This window comes from Triticum aestivum, chromosome 2D (assembly GCF_018294505.1).
Source record: "Triticum aestivum cultivar Chinese Spring chromosome 2D, IWGSC CS RefSeq v2.1, whole genome shotgun sequence".
Lineage (NCBI taxonomy): Eukaryota > Viridiplantae > Streptophyta > Magnoliopsida > Poales > Poaceae > Triticum > Triticum aestivum.
This window is the reverse complement of record NC_057799.1, coordinates 360150065-360166234: the sequence shown is the minus strand read 5'-3', so window position 1 is coordinate 360166234 and position 16170 is coordinate 360150065.

Below are 16170 nucleotides of genomic sequence, written 5' to 3'. Positions count from 1 at the left end.
ATCTTCTGTGGGAGTGTGAAAACGGCCAACCGTGCTGGCTCGTCGCACGCGTCGGTGGATCTGCTGACTGCTGGGCCCATGACTCAGAGGGAGTTTGCTCAAAAGAAAAATGACTCGGAGGGAGAAGAGAACGAGCTGTGCCTGACAGTTTCGCGTGTGGTGTTGGCCGTTGGGCACCGGGATCCGGTGCGGTGGCGTGAGGTTCGCTTCCGGCTTCCGAGTGGTGCAAAGGCGCACGCTTTCACTGCCGTCCCCGTAACATGCGGGTGGTGTTGGCCGGCCGCTCGCTGTCTGGTGGGTCTCGTGTCCCAAGTTTTTTTATACTACCACTCCAAAGGAAGGACGGCCCATCTATGTTCCGTAGTTAACAGTGGCCACACAGTTCTACCGCTTGCGTGTTGCTGCTACGCTAATCAACCACGCAGGGTATAAACAAGCTCAAAAAACTCGGGCCGTGATTGAGATTTTGTGGGCCCGTATGTAAGTGTAACCACACACGTACGGTCGCTTGTTTCTCAAAAAAAAAACGTACGGTCGCTTGAACCAGCGGGAGACGTGTATTATATTTTGTGGGGCTGGGTCTAATGCCATCCACAAATGTACTACTACTACTAATGATTTGGTTTGTTGCCAACGTGAATCACAGGGTGCAGTACCACCAGCAGCAGGAGACTGTGTGTTTGAGTTTGACCCTGATTTTTAAGCTGAGCACGAGTTCGTCGCACCCGCACCTAACGGAGGGAGTACCATGCCAACACGTTTGACCAAGGAACAGCTGGCCGTAGTGTAAGTTTGTTCAGCTGTTGCACTACTAGTACTTTGGTTAAGTAGCGAGTACTGGTAGGATAAGTGCATCGATGAACCATGGGCATTTGATACTTCTAAATACATCTTCACATTCTATGTGCATGCAGAAAGTTTGACGAAAAAAAATAACTTTTTCATTGGCCGGTGCAAAAAAAAATGTGTCGTGAAACACTATTTAGAAGCACTGGATTTTTTGTGTGGAGGCAAAACAGAAATAGTTTTTTCTCACGAAACTTTGTGCCACGCACACATGTTACAAGATGTATGCATTATTATTATTTTTTGAATTTTTTTACATTTTAAAACGTGTTTAAAATGCATTTTTTTTAGAAAGTGAGTTCATATGTCTGATCTTAAGGAAAATGCTCATCACTGCCTTGCAGACCATGCATTCTCCTTTGGCCCAAGGATCCCTGGCTTTAAAAATGGAAAATAAACCTTTAGCTGTTTAGTTTGTTATGTTGAGCAAAATGGTTGTTGTCTGCTTTGGTAGTGTTAATTAATCTGCTAAAAATCCTCGTCATGCGAGACCGAGTTTTTAAAACTGGTATTCTTCCTCACGAAAAAAATAAAGTTAATCCGGTATCCACTTTATGTTGGATGGAATACATAGTTTTGAACTCTGGTGTAATTTAGCAGCTGTAATACTCTCAGTAGTGGAGGCGTGTATTATATCAGGGTGTTGAGGAGAACCGGTTAGAATAGAAAAATTAAATAAATACTATTCACATGTATATTAGGCGATTTACACATGTTTTACTATTATACCTTTTGAAAGTATATGATTACTAATAACATAAAAGGAATGTAGATGTTGATACTGATTTTCATTTTCTATCATAGTGTTTTCATTTCGGTTCGAATACGAAACATAGGGATAGTTAAGGCGGTGCTCTAACAAAAATTGATTAAGAAATCCCCTTGAAGATCATACAGATTCCTTATTTTATACTACTGGGGAGTCAAACAATGCACATATAGAAAGTATACCAAAGAATTATCTAGACCCAATGTCTCATGTACTCCTTTGGACATACTCCAGTGAAAATTATCTGGAGTACTATGTAGGTAGTATCCTTACAAGTAACATGGTTTGGATCATAACCTGTTTCCTCCAGAGCCTTGATCAGCTCAGTTTCGAGGCTGATCAACTGTGAGGTGCAAGAGCATGGTTAATACTATAACCAGCTGCTGGTTATATGGTGTTGACATGTCAAATATAGTCAAGTTTATAATTGACAGGTACAATAGTTAGATATAAATATGGGTCTCTCTAGATCTTAGTTGAGTGAGACTTCGCGAAGTCTCAGTCAGATGACATCATCCAACAACAACCCAGCCCATTTTTAATTTGTCATTTAGTCTGCTATTTTTCTAGTGTTGTTGGGCCGGCCTTACTATGCGTCTAATGCCTTTGTCTTTTTCCGGTCGCTCTGTGCTTTTCGGCCAGTGATTTTTTTGACTCTATCGAGAGTTTCTGCTTTCTGGAGATGTTGCTCGTTCTGGCACACTCGTCGGCCCAGTAGCTAGTAAGTTTGCATGATTTTCCTTCCATCCGTTTTTTGTTGTTTTTGTTTGTTTTTCTGTTTTTCCTGTTGTCTGTTAAATGTTTATTTCCTTTGAAAAATTAGTTATCGACTCACTGTAAAAAAGAAATGGAAGCAATTTGTTTACATTTATCATAATATTTTGGAAAACGTACTTGTTTATTCTTAAAATTATCCATCATGTGTTGGAAAAAATGTTCCTAAAAAGCATCATGTATTTTAAAAAATGTTCACCATGTGTTTAGAAAAGAAAAAATAACTCAAAATGCAACAAGGAAATAAAATAAGCATAAAAATATAAAATATGATAAATAATAATAGTTGTAGTAGTAGTAGTAACAACAACATGCAGTTATAGTCGTGGCGACACTGTGTCTAGTGAAAAGATATGCAAATGCCCTCTCCTAACAAAAACATCACTCAGTTGCAGTCGCGTTGAAGACATGCAATCCCAGTCCCCTCCGACAAAACAAAGGTCCTTAGTTGCGACCAAGTTAAAAGACATACAGTTGCGTGCCTAGTGTGGACATGCAATTGGCCCCCTCTCTCTCGATGTCGCCCCTCCGACAAAACAAAGGTTCCCCAGTTGCGACCAAGTTAGAAGACATTAAGTTGCATGCCTAGTGTGGGACATGCAACTGGCCCTCTCCCCATACAACACACAATGAAAGTCGAGTTACGACCAAGTTATAAGACATGCAATTGCGACCATGCTAGAAAGAAATGCAGTTGCGTGTTTGTAGTTGAGCATGTAACTGGAACCCCTCTCTCTCGACGCAACCACCTCCGACAAAACAAAGGTCCCTAGTTGTGACCAAGTTAAAAGACATGATGTTGCGTGCCTGTTGTGGGACATGCAACCGGCGCCTCCCCCCGTACAACAAAAATGGAAGTCGAGTTGCAAACAAAGTTATAAAGACATGCAGTTGCGACCATGCTGGTAGACATGCAGTTGCGTGCCTAGTGTGGGACATGCAACTGACCCTCTCTCTCTCTCAACGCCGCCCCCTCCGACAAAACAAATGTCTCCCCAGTTGCGACCATGCTGGAAGGCATGCAGTTGCGTGCCTAGTGTGGGACATGCAACTGGCCTCCTCTCTCTCGATGTCGCCCCCTACGACAAAACAAATGTCCCTAGTTGCGACCAAGTTAGAAGACATGAAGTTGTGTGTCTAGTGTGGACATGCAACTGGCCCCCTCTCTCTCTCGAGGCCGCTCCCTTCGACAAAACAAAGGTCCCCCAATTGCGACCATGTTAGAAGACATGCAGTTGTGTGCCTAGTGTGGGACATGCAACTAGCCCCTCTCCCCGTACAAAAAAGAATGAAAGTCGAGTTGCGACCAAGTTATAAGACATGCAATTCCGACCATGCTGGAAAGACATGCGGTTGCGTGCGTATAGTTGAGCATGCAATTGAGCCCCTCTCTCTCGACGCCACCCCCTTCGACAAAACAAAGGTCCCCCAGTTGCGACCAAGTTAGAAATACATGCAGTTGCGTGCCTGTTGTGGGGCATGCAACTAGCCCCTCTCCCCGTACAATAAAAATGAAAGTCGAGTTGCAACCAAGTTATAAGACATGCAATTGCGACCATGCTGTAAGACATGCAGTTGCGTGCCTAGTGTGAGACATGCAACTGGGCCCCTCTCTCTCGACGTCGTTCGCTCCGACAAAACAAAGGTCCCCAGTTGCGACCAAGTTAGAAAGACATGCAGTTACGTGCCTGTTGTGGGGCATGCAACTTACCCCTCTCGTCGTACAACAAAACTAAAAGTCGAGTTGCAACCAAGTTATAAGACATGCAATTGCGACCATACTAGAAGACATGCAGTTGCGTGCCTAGTGTTGGGACATGCAACTGGCCCCCTCTTTCTCGACGCCGCCCCCTCCGACAAAACAAAGGTCCCCAGTTGCAACCATGCTGGAAGACATGCAGTTGCGTGCCTAGTGTGGGACATGCAATTAGGCCCCCCTCTCTCGGCGCCACCCCCTGCGAGAAAACAAAGGTCCCCAAGCTGCTCTTCTCTCCTTTAATATGCTCCTTGTTTTTTGAGAAAATGAGCTCCGCTGTCAGAATCAGATACAACAAACAAAATTGATTTTTTCTTAATCCTTGGTAAAAACAAAAAATTAAATGCAAAAGAAGGAAATAAATTGTATATGATTTTTAAAAAATAAGAAAAAACCACAAAGTAGTTGTGAGATCGGATGCTTGATTTGTGTTAGCGGGCATGGCAGAAAACGGCAGTGTTATAGTGCTCGTGTGACATTCCGACCAAGCAAATAAGACTAGTTGCAAACCATGTTGGTTAAAAAAGTCCCTTCGTAAAAAGTAGTGGAAAACAAAACCCCTACAAAAAGAAAAAAATCATAGTAATTCTTAAACAAAACGATTGTGCAAAACAAAATCTAAACGATTGTCCAGCATTTCTTTAAAAAACCCTTCAAAAATGAACAACACGTATATGCTTTGTTATTTTCGTTTCAGAACATCATCTCTGAATTGTTTCTCTCGTTCGTGGGAGCGTTTTGAAAAAATAATGAAACTACAAAACACAATAAATGCACATAAAAAAGAAGATATAAAGACAGCCTGAAACATAGATGCTTCATCATGGGGGGAAACAAAAAAAATTAAAACATGGATAGAAAATACACATAGTTTTCCCATGAAAAGCATAACAAACATAGAGTGGCATTAAATATCAACACATAACGACGGTTCTTGAGATACGAGTTAACTAACAAAGAGTTTAACATAGCGTAAAAAAAGGTTCGTCGGGTCTTGACATATCATAGATGTATTGTCTTTCGTTCCCCCTGGTCAAAGGGTGCCTAGACTAGAATCTTGATCCCGAGCAAGACATCAACACCGCCGGCCATGCTCTCCTTGAAGCCAATGAGAATTGCTGAATTGACCGCGAGGCCTCTGCTAGCTATGAACTCCTTCCACTTCTCGCTGTCCAACACAATGCGACCGTCATCAGAAGTGTCAAGTGTGGTATGGGATTTTTCTGAATTTCCCACCATCAACATAAACACCCACAACACCCTGTTCCTCAAATGGCACAACAACAACAACTTTCTTGGGGATTTTCTGTGTGCCACAAAAAAGTTTAACAAAAAGACAAATTAAAAAGCAGTTTCAGATTAAAACTAGCAACAAAAAGTAGAACCCTTTCCAGATTTAACAGATTTTAAAAAAGGTTTAAGTTATAGTTAAACTAATAAAAACAAAATTAAAAACAAATTTCAGAACTAACAGTTTCATTAATGCAGTAAATCCCAGTTTCAGGATTGACATATAACAAAAGTGCACTGTTCCCCTTGACACATGACTAGATTAATTTTTGCTATCATGCTAGGAAAAGTGCACTGTTCCACTAAAGTGTTCAGAAAATAAAAAGTCATAGCATGAACTAATAAAAGTGTTGACTAGTACTTTTGCTGAATGCTAGACCAGAATATTCTCAGCTAAAAGAACCCTAAGAAAAGAACAAACTTCTCTAGAAAAGTACCTACAAGCATAGGAAATGGTGGTGCTACTAGTTCCAGGAAAAAAATCTATTATAGCTACTTGGCTTTACTAATAGTTCTATAAAAAAATCTTAACTTGATATAGCCTCCTAAGAAGAAACTTACAAAAAAAATTAAAAAAAAAAACAAGTGCCACACAAGTAAATGGGTTGGGATTAAAAAATCTAAGAAACGAGACGCCACATACACTGCTGGTAAAAAAATGGGTCCACTGAAAAAGATTCATCATGCTCTACTTTCCATGGGCATGATTTCAACTTCTACTGAGACACAAAAAGATTTAGTAACAGAAAAACAAACTCCTAGTAGAAAAAATAGTTTCAGTAACCATCCAACACCTTTGTCCATGAAAAAACATAGTTTTAGTAACTCTAGATTACTGTAATCAAACATATGTCCATGAAAAAAAAACGAATCTACATTATATGGATACATGCAAACCTACATATACCACTAAAAATTCAGCATACATCTTAATATACACGAACACAAAAAAATTAAAATCTAATAAAAAAAAGAGCTACACACTGGGGGGCGATTCTCTTGCTTGAAACTAATAAACCAATAGTACTTGATACAAAACAAAAAAACCTGGAACCCATACAAGCCCAATCAGATCTATGATGTGCCATGAAAAAAAAAGCAAGCAAGCTTGTGGATGACTCGCCTGGCCAGCAGCATCGGCCATCCCTGCAGGAGCGCTCGGATCTGTTCGTGAGGGAACAACTGCAGGAGCAACGAGCACTTCTTTGGATTTGGGGAGAGGGAGAATGGAGAGGGATGAAATGACTGCAGTTAACTGACCCCCCCTCCTCATATTTACCACGGTGGCCTCTTCCCCTTCCCCTCTTAATTACCACGGTGCCTGCTTCCCTTCCCTCCCAGCGGCCCGATAAAAAAAACAAGTTAAAACAAACAAACAAAAAAGCCCACCCCCGCACAAACGCTCACGCGCGGCCACGCTTCGACAGACAAAATGAAACGGGCCGGCCCACGCCTTACACGGGCCAAAAAGAGGGACAAAGCGCCCCAGCGCGAATCTTCATGCGAACATAGATCGGACGACTGGCAGGTCGACTGAGACTTGTCTCAGTCGACTGATTTTTAGCAGATCCATATAAATATATATACCCTCTGTTTGAAATTACTTGTCGTACATGAATGTATATAGACGTATTTTAGTTCTGCATACGTCCATTTTTATCCATTTCAGCGACAAGTAATTTGACACGAAGATGGTACTACTTTATTGATACATGGCCCACTTCATTCTCTTACATAGCGACTAGGAGCACGTGGTGCAGCCGGCTGTTAATAGGCCGCTTCTCTTCTCTTTCCTTCAACTCAGCAAAAATATACTAATATTTTAACTCTTACAACCTGCCTATATCATCTTATTATGCTTGCTCTAAAGTGTTGCCATTTGAAGTCTCGTTCTAGCAGCCAATAGGTCTGTTTCAAAACCACAAGAGCAGCGAGGTAAGAAAAGGGCAAGCTGAAAGAATATATTAGCCTTATCCTGGGTTAGGGCATTTTTAACTGACCCCATAAAATTTAAGGAAGTAAACGGCGGAGTAAAGTTAGTGGAGTAAATTTTTACTTCATTAACGGTGGTCGCACCTAGCCGATCCCCTAAATGTTAGTGAAGTAAAAATAAAATTGTCTCGATTTTGCGTCCTAGCCGCGCCAACTTCAAACACTACACAACACATATCTTAAAAACATTCAAATTAAAACATGCATAGCATAACCGTCATAACACAAAGTTTCATCATCCCGTTTTTCAAAGTAAAACATACGAAGTTCACCCAAAAGACATCACGTCAAACACAATGTTTGATCCAAAATCACCAAACATATAGCATGTATATGTTGTGGATCGAGCCAACATTTGGCATGCACCGCCACCTCCTCGGCCACCACCACTGGAACGATGTCGTTGGCAAAGAAATTAACTTCACCATCCTATCGACCACCATCACCACCGCCATCCTCTCGGCCACCACCACCAACATCATCACCTCCATCACCCCATCGGCCAGCACCATCAACACCACCTCCTCGGCCACCACCATCAACACCACCCCCTCGGCCACCACCAACTTTCCGTAGAGAGGCTTCGAAGATCTCTCCACAAGTGAGTCGTAATTGAGCTCATCAAGGCCAACAGTGGACAAGGACTCCAACGACGCGATGAATTCGGCCGTGTTCATCTTCGAACTACAATATCAAAGCAAACACTATCAACAATAATTACCGATCACCAACAATCACTATCGAATACCGACACGACTCGAGGTTTTTATTTTTACCTTGTTGACATTTCATCGAGCACTTGGTGGCCGCGACTCTTGTTGCCAACTGCGGCCGCCGCTCGCGCCGGAGCAGTCACCGCAGGGGCTACCAGAGTTGCAAGACGAGGAGCCGGCCTAGGACGAGGCACCACTTTGGCCTTCTTCATCTTCTTCTTCGCGGCCCCCTCCGCGAGTGTTAAGCCGCCGCCATCGGCTTTCGAGCATGTTTGCCTCCGGTAGGTGCGGCGTGTTGTCGGAGAGGTGGTGGCCACCCCGAAGACCATTGGAGTGGTTGGAGGAGGAGCTTGGACACGTGTGTGAGTCTTCTTCATACCCAAACTCTTCTTCGGCAGCGGAGGCGGTGCCTGGGTGGTTTCCAGCGGCAAAAAGTCGACTCCGGTGGCCGACGGGGTGAGGGAAGGGGTCGGGCTATCCATTCCAGCCGGGCCGACGATCATCGATGGCGGCGGCGGGGTGTGGCGGCTGCGTCGGCGGGAGACAGTGCGACGCGGGAGGGGCGAGAGAGAGAGGCACCACTTTTACTTGGCCGTGGCGGGATGGAGTAAACTTAGGGAGATTTCAGGGAGAATAGGGAGGTGGAGTAAAAAATACTTTGTTAAGCTTTTTAAGGGATCGACTAGGTGCGCCTTTTAGGGATCGGTTAGAAATGCCCTTATCACACTGGTACCCCTTTACTAGTAATCCAAATAACAAACGTGGGCTCAATTGAAGATTACCGACACGGTCAAGCAGCAAGGCAATGGCTCAGAGCGGTGTTAGCATCCTTAAACGCTGTACATGAAGGCAAAGAAAATCAATACTTTTGATGGTAAACAATGTTGCCATTGTTTCCCGCAAGACCGAGTTGACAATAGCTCTTTTGGACGCTCACAATCGGTCACAAGGTACGTGCAGGAAATGAAGACCTAAATGGATATTCTGCAGCATAATAATTCATGTAATTATGTGGGTCATAAAAAAGCATATCAATCTCACTGAAAATACCAAGTTTGGTCAACTTCTATAGTTGTCTCCCTGCAAGAAAGAAATTGCACACATTTATGTATCATAAATTCCTATCATAAAGACCAAGGTGGCTTGGGAATTGTGGCCTCCCGATCGTATGAATGTCGCATTAATGCTGAGATGGGTTTGGTGGATACTGCACGGTGAGGGAGGCTTATGGCTCCAGCTCATTCAGGCAAAATAACTTAGGGGCAAGCCTCTTTTGACATGCTCTTAGATGGGAGGGTCACAGGTTTGGCGCTCCATTCAGATGATCAAGGAGGAAATCCGCCTAGGGATTTCCTTCTCCATAGGGAATGGAAATGGGACCCAACTCTGGTAGGATCCCAGGTTGGGTACCAAGCCGATACGCGTGAGTTACCCTGGCATGTTCTTGATTTGTGTGGACCCATCCTCCCTTGTTTCCTCGACGCTATGCGATGGACGGTGGAATGTCCGATTCTGCCGCATCTTTGGGCAAGCAGAGAGTGACGATTGGTCTAGACTGCGGGCTGCTCTACCACAAGTGTTGTCAGAGTATCCGAGCATTGTTTCTTAGAGGCTCGCCCCGATGATGGAGTTTTCGGTGAGAACGACATATCATGCTCTATGTCGGTCACCTGCCACCCCTTGGTTAGCACCAATGTGGAAAGCTCCCGCCCCCTAAAGATTAAGATATTTGTGTGGCAGCTTCTGCACAATTGCCTCCCCTCGGGGACAGAGGCACTTAAGCGACACGGCCTGGGGAACGACTTGTGCCCCCTCTGCGCGGTACAGGAGATGGAGACCCATATCCCATTCTCCTGTACGGCGGCGAGGGTGATGTGGACGTTCATACATGAGGCGTTGGGTCCCGACTGGAAGGTCCTGAACCTTGTGGACTTCCTCCAGTATAGGGTACGCAGGCGTCGCAACATCGTCGCATTTTTTGGCTCATTTTTGCAGCGATGTGTTGCACATTATGGACGACTCGTAATAAAATGGTGATTGAGAAGGTCTTCCCGCGGAAGGCATCTGACTCCTTCAAATTCTTGCTTTTCTGTAGCACTGGCACCTGCTGTCGAGGCAGCGTGACTGCGACCGTCTCGGCCTCATGGTGGATGTGCTCCTGGATACAGCGCGTTGGCTTTCGTCATCTTAGTGCCGCTTGGCGGCTACCACTAGGTGGCTTTTTTTCTGATTTCTTTTATGCTTTCTTGGGCATATCTGTGTTGTGGCCCCAGCCGTCGTTTCTCGACTAAGACTTGGATGCTTGTTGTATGGACCAGTGCTTTATCTATAAAGCGGGGCGAAAGCCTATTTTGAAAAAAAAAATCCTAATATCCTATCCAAACCCACTATTAAAACAGTATGCACATGACCGAATCATCAAAGGGGAGGGATGAATAAGTTGTTTCAGGTTGTTTCAAGTAAAAAATCCATCCTTCTAAATGAAGGTCCAATGCAGCTCTTTCAAGGATACTCCTGAGCCTTGAGGGCGAGACATGCCTGGGTCACATCACTCATCAGGGTGTTGTGACGCCCCCGACATAATTGTGCACTAATCATACATGCAAATGCGCACGATCAAGATCAGAGACTCACGGGAAGATATCACAACACAACTCAAGACACAAATTCAAACATAAAGTTTTATATTACAAGCCAGGGCCACAAAGGCTTGAATACATAAGTCAGCGAAAGCAACAATATCTGAGTACAAACATAATTAAACAAGTTTGCCTTAAGAAGGCTGAGCAAAACAACGACATCTAGACCGAAAAGGCGCAGGCCTCCTGACTTGGAGCCTCCTAACTACTCCTGATCGTCGGTGGTCTCCACGTAGTAGTAGGCTCTATCGGGGTAGTAGTAGTCGTGGGCGGGATCAGCTGGCTCCTAGGCTCCGTCACCTGATCGCAACAATCGGGTAGAGGGGAAAAGAGGTAGCAAAGTAACCATGAGTACTCATCCAAAGTACTCGCAAGACTTACATCAGATCTATGCTAAGTATGCATTAGTATCAAAGGGAAGGGGTTGTATTTGTGGACTATACTGCAGAATTGCCAGAATAGAGGGAAAGGCCTAGCCTATCGAAGACTAGCATCTTGCAGCATCTTGCAGCAACAGAAGAGAGTAGAGTAACATACATATAGTAACAAGTATGTATTAGCCTCACCCGAAGATCCTTCCTCGACTCCCTACGAGAAAGCGATCCCGGAGATATCATATCCATTTAGTGTCACAAGTATCCAGTTCTAGTTGTAGTAGATCGGGACACAACTCCGAGCGTTTGTTACTGTGGACACGGCTATTCGATTAGATATACTTCCTTTTGTAGGGTGAAACCCTAGAGGGAATCTTTTCACACTTGGAGGGGGAAAAGTGATGAACACACAAGAACACAAGGGGGAAATCACTCAAACAAACCCAAATAAAACATCCACTAGAGTAGCATACATGAGATCGACAAGCATACAAGAACAATTCAAGGAAAATAGCACTAGGGTAAAGTTCTTCTCACTCCAAGGAGATGAGGTTTTGATGCTGATCTTCTCCAAGAGGAGGCCTTGATAATCCACAAGGATTCTTCCCAAAGTGGGGGCTTGATCTCCCAGAGGAGGGGATACAAGGAGCAAAGCTCTCTAGTGTCTATCAAGTACTTCGCTAACCTCAAGAATGAGCTAGGGGAAGAGTTTATATAGGCTAGGGACGAAATAAGAGAGAAAAGGGGTACAAGGGTCTTTTTAACCCAAAATGCACACAGGCATAATGGAGGAGTCCGGGCACCTGGGGTAAAGGGGCCCAGGCACCTGGAGGAAGATGCATCAGGGGGGTCCGGGCACCCGGGTGCGGGGGACCGGGCACTCGGACTATCCAGAGGGCCGCAGCCTCGGAGCTGAAGGGGGCCGGGCACCTGGGGTGGGTGGCTGTCACCCAGGCGAGGGGTCGGGCACCCAGGGCTGGCTGGGACGATGCCCAGGCTCTGGCCGGGCACCCAGGGCTGGCTGGGGAAATGCCTAGGCTCTGGCCGGGCACCCGGGGTGACCAGAGGGCCGGCCCAGGAAGCGGTCGAAGGCTCGGGCAGCTGGGGCCGGACGCCCGAAGTGCCTAGAGCCTTCGTTCCTTCACGCATTTCGTGGCTTCCCTCCTCCTGCTTCTCCTTAGGTGCTTGGGTCTCCGTCCTAGCCTCGTCACGGTCGTTTTCTTGGTACCTAAGAATGCACAACATTTCCGTTTGAGGTAGGACCCAACTCTCGTGTGAATTCAAATGGAGTTTGAAGAGGAAGGAGTTAACCTCGGTTTCGATGGCACGTGCGCGAGCTCTCGTCATTGGTCCTCTTAGTGCTTGTGGTGGTGAGGGGACGTCCATGGGGATGGTCGAGGGATGCTCCGCATCATCTGCCCCCCCGGGAGAGATCCGTCTGCGGATCGTGATCTTCATCACCATGGTACTTGGCCAAGTCCTTGACGTTGAAGATGTCGCTTATATTGTACTTGTCACGTGGAATGTCGATCTTGTAGGCGTTGTCATTGTAGCGTGCGAGCACCTTGAAGGGTCCATCGACTCTCGGAAGTAGCTTGGACTTGCACTCCTTGGGGAAGCGGTCCTTGCAGAGATGTAACCATACGAGATCGCCCGGCTGGAACACCATCGTTGACTTGTTGATGTTGAGCTTGGTGGCGAAGCGGTGTACTTGACGCTCGATCGTGGACCTTGTTTCTTCATGCATCTTCTTGAGGTAGGTGGCTCTTGCACTAGTGTCCATGTTCACTCGTTCTTGGAGCGGTAGAGGAAGGATGTCCAAGGGCGACAAAGGGTTGAACTCGTAGACAACCTCGAAGGGGGACTTGCCGGTAGTAGAGTGTCTTGCGCGATTGTAGGCTAACTCGGCGATGGGTAAGCACTCCTCCCACTCCTTAATGTTCTTCTTGATCAACACGCGTAGGAGAGTGGGGAGCGTCCGGTTGGTGACTTCCGTTTGGCCATCGGTTTGAGGATGATAGGCCGTCGAGAATAGTAGCTTGATATCGAGCTTGGCGCATAGCGTCTTCCAAAAAGTAGCTAAGGAACTTGACGTCGCGGTCTGACACAATTGTCTTTGGCACTCCGTGTAACCTCAAGATTTCCCTACAAAAAAGATTTGCAACATGTGAAGCATCATCTATCTTATTGCATGGGATGAAATGTGCCATTTTAGAGAATTGGTCCACAACAACAAATACGTAATCCTTGCCATTTTGAGTCCTAGGTAATCCAAGCACAAAATCCACGCTAATATCTTCCCATGGTTGATGTGGAATAGGGAGTGGCATATGTAAACCATGGGATTGAGATCGTGACTTAGCTTTGCGGAATGTAGAGCACCGGTTGGTGAAGCGTGAAACATCGCGGAACATCTTGGGCAAAAAGTAGTTCTTGGAGAGCATGGCAAAGGTCTTGTCTCGTCCAAAATGTCCCATAAGTCCTCCTCCATGAGCCTCTTGCAAAAGTAACAAACAAAGAGAATACTCGGAGATACATAGTTTGTTAGTTCTCATTATATAACCATTTGTGATATAATATCTCTCCCAAGATGTATGCGTCACAGACTTAGCATAAGGAGTAGCGAAAGTAGAATCATGCTCATACAAGTCTTTGATATGTTCGAATCCTACAACATTCAATTCAAGTTGAGTAACTAACATGCATTTGCGGAAAGAGCATCCGCCACAACATTTTCTTTGCCCTTAATGTACTTGATCACATAAGGGAAAGATTCAATAAATTCACTCCGTTTAGCATGCCGTTTATTCAACTTGGTTTGACCTTTAAGGTACTTAAGTGTGTCATGATCGGTATGTATGACAAATTCATGTGGGCAAAGATAATGCTCCCAAACATGCAATACACACACTAAAGCATACCATTCTTTGTCATAGATGGGATAGTTAAGTTGAGCACCGGGAAGTTTTTCACTAAAGTATGCAATGGGTCGCTTTTTCTTGCATCAAAACTCCACCAGTTCCATTACCACTAGCATCACAATGGACCTCCAAAGTTTTGTTGAAATTAGGCAAAGCAAGAATCAAAGCATGTGTAAGTAAGGTTTGAGCTCATCAAATGCGGTAGATTGAAATGGTCCCCAAACAAAGGGTGCGTTTTTATGAAGGAAATATGCCCTAGAGGCAATAATAAAGTATTATTTATTTCCTTATATCATGATAAATGTTTATTATTCATGCTAGAATTGTATTAACCGAAAACATAATACATGTGTGAATACATAGACAAACAGAGTGTCACTAGTATGCCTCTACTTGACTAGCTCGTTGATCAAAGACGGTTATGTTTCCTAGCCATAGACATGAGTTGTCATTTGATTAACGGGATCACATCATTAGGAGAATGATGTGATTGACTTGACCCATTCCGTTAGCTTAGCACTCGATCGTTTAGTATGTTGCTATTGCTTTCTTCATGACTTATACATGTTCCTATGACTATGAGATTATGCAACTCCCGTTTACCGGAGGAACACTTTGTGTGCTACCAAACGTCACAACGTAACTGGGTGATTATAAAGGTGCTCTACAGGTGTCTCCAAAGTACTTGTTGGGTTGGCGTATTTCGAGATTAGGCTTTGTCACTCCGATTGTCGGAGAGGTATCTCTGGGCCCACTCGGTAATGCACATCACTATAAGCCTTGCAAGCATTGTAACTAATGAGTTAGTTGCGGGATGATGTATTACGGAACGAGTAAAGAGACTTTCCGGTAACGAGATTGAACTAGGTATCGAGATACCGACGATCGAATCTCGGGCAAGTAACATACCGATGACAAAGGGAACAACGTATGTTGTTATGAGGTCTGACCGATAAAGATCTTTGTAGAATATGTGGGAACCAATATGAGCATCCAAGTTCCGCTATTGGTTATTGACCGGAGAGGTGTCTCGGTCATGTCTACATAGTTCTCGAACCCATAGAGTCCGCACGCTTAACGTTACGATGATAGTTACATTATGAGTTTATATGTTTTGATGTACCTAAGGTTGTTCGGAGTCCCGGATGTGATCAAGGACATGACGAGGAGTCTCGAAATGGTCGAGACATAAAGATTGATATATTGGAAGCCTATGTTTGGACATCGGAAGTGTTCCGGGTGAAATCGGGATTTTTCCGGAGTACCGGGAGGTTACCGGAACCCCCCGGTAACTTAATGGGCCTTAGTGGGCCTAGGTGGAAGAGAGGAGAGGACGCCAGGGCAGGGCCGCGCGCCCCTTCCCCCCAGTCCGAATAGGACAAGGAGAGGGGGGCGGCGCCCCCCCTTCCTTCCTCCCTTCCACCTCTTCCCCCTCTCTCCTAGTCCAACATGGAAAAGGGGGGGAGTCCTACTCCCGGTAGGAGTAGGACTCCTCCTAGGCGCGCCTCTCCTCCTTGGCCGGCGGCCTCCCCCTTGCACCTTTATATACGGGGGCAGGGGGGCACCTCTAGACACACAATTGATCAACGATCTTTTAGCCGTGTGCGGTGCCCCCCTCCACCATATTACACCTCGATAATATCGTAGCGGAGCTTAGGCGAAGCCCTGCGTCGGTAGAACATCATCATCGTCGCCATGCCGTCGTGCTGACGAAACTCTCCCTCAACACTCGGCTAGATCGGAGTTCGAGGGACGTCATCGAGCTGAACGTGTGCTGAACTCGGAGGTGCCGTGCGTTCGGTACTTGATCGGTCGGATCGTGAAGACGTACGACTACATCAACCGCGTTGTGTTAACGCTTCTGCTTTCGGTCTACGAGGGTACGTGGACAACACTCTCCCCTCTCGTTGCTATGCATCACCATGATCTTGCGTGTGCGTAGAATTTTTTTGAAATTACTACGTTCCCCAACAGTGGTATCAGAGCCAGGTTTTATGCGTTGATGTTATGCACGAGTAGAACACAAGTGAGTTGTGGGCGATATAAGTCATACTGCTTACCAGCATGTCATACTTTGGTTCAGCGGTATTATGAGA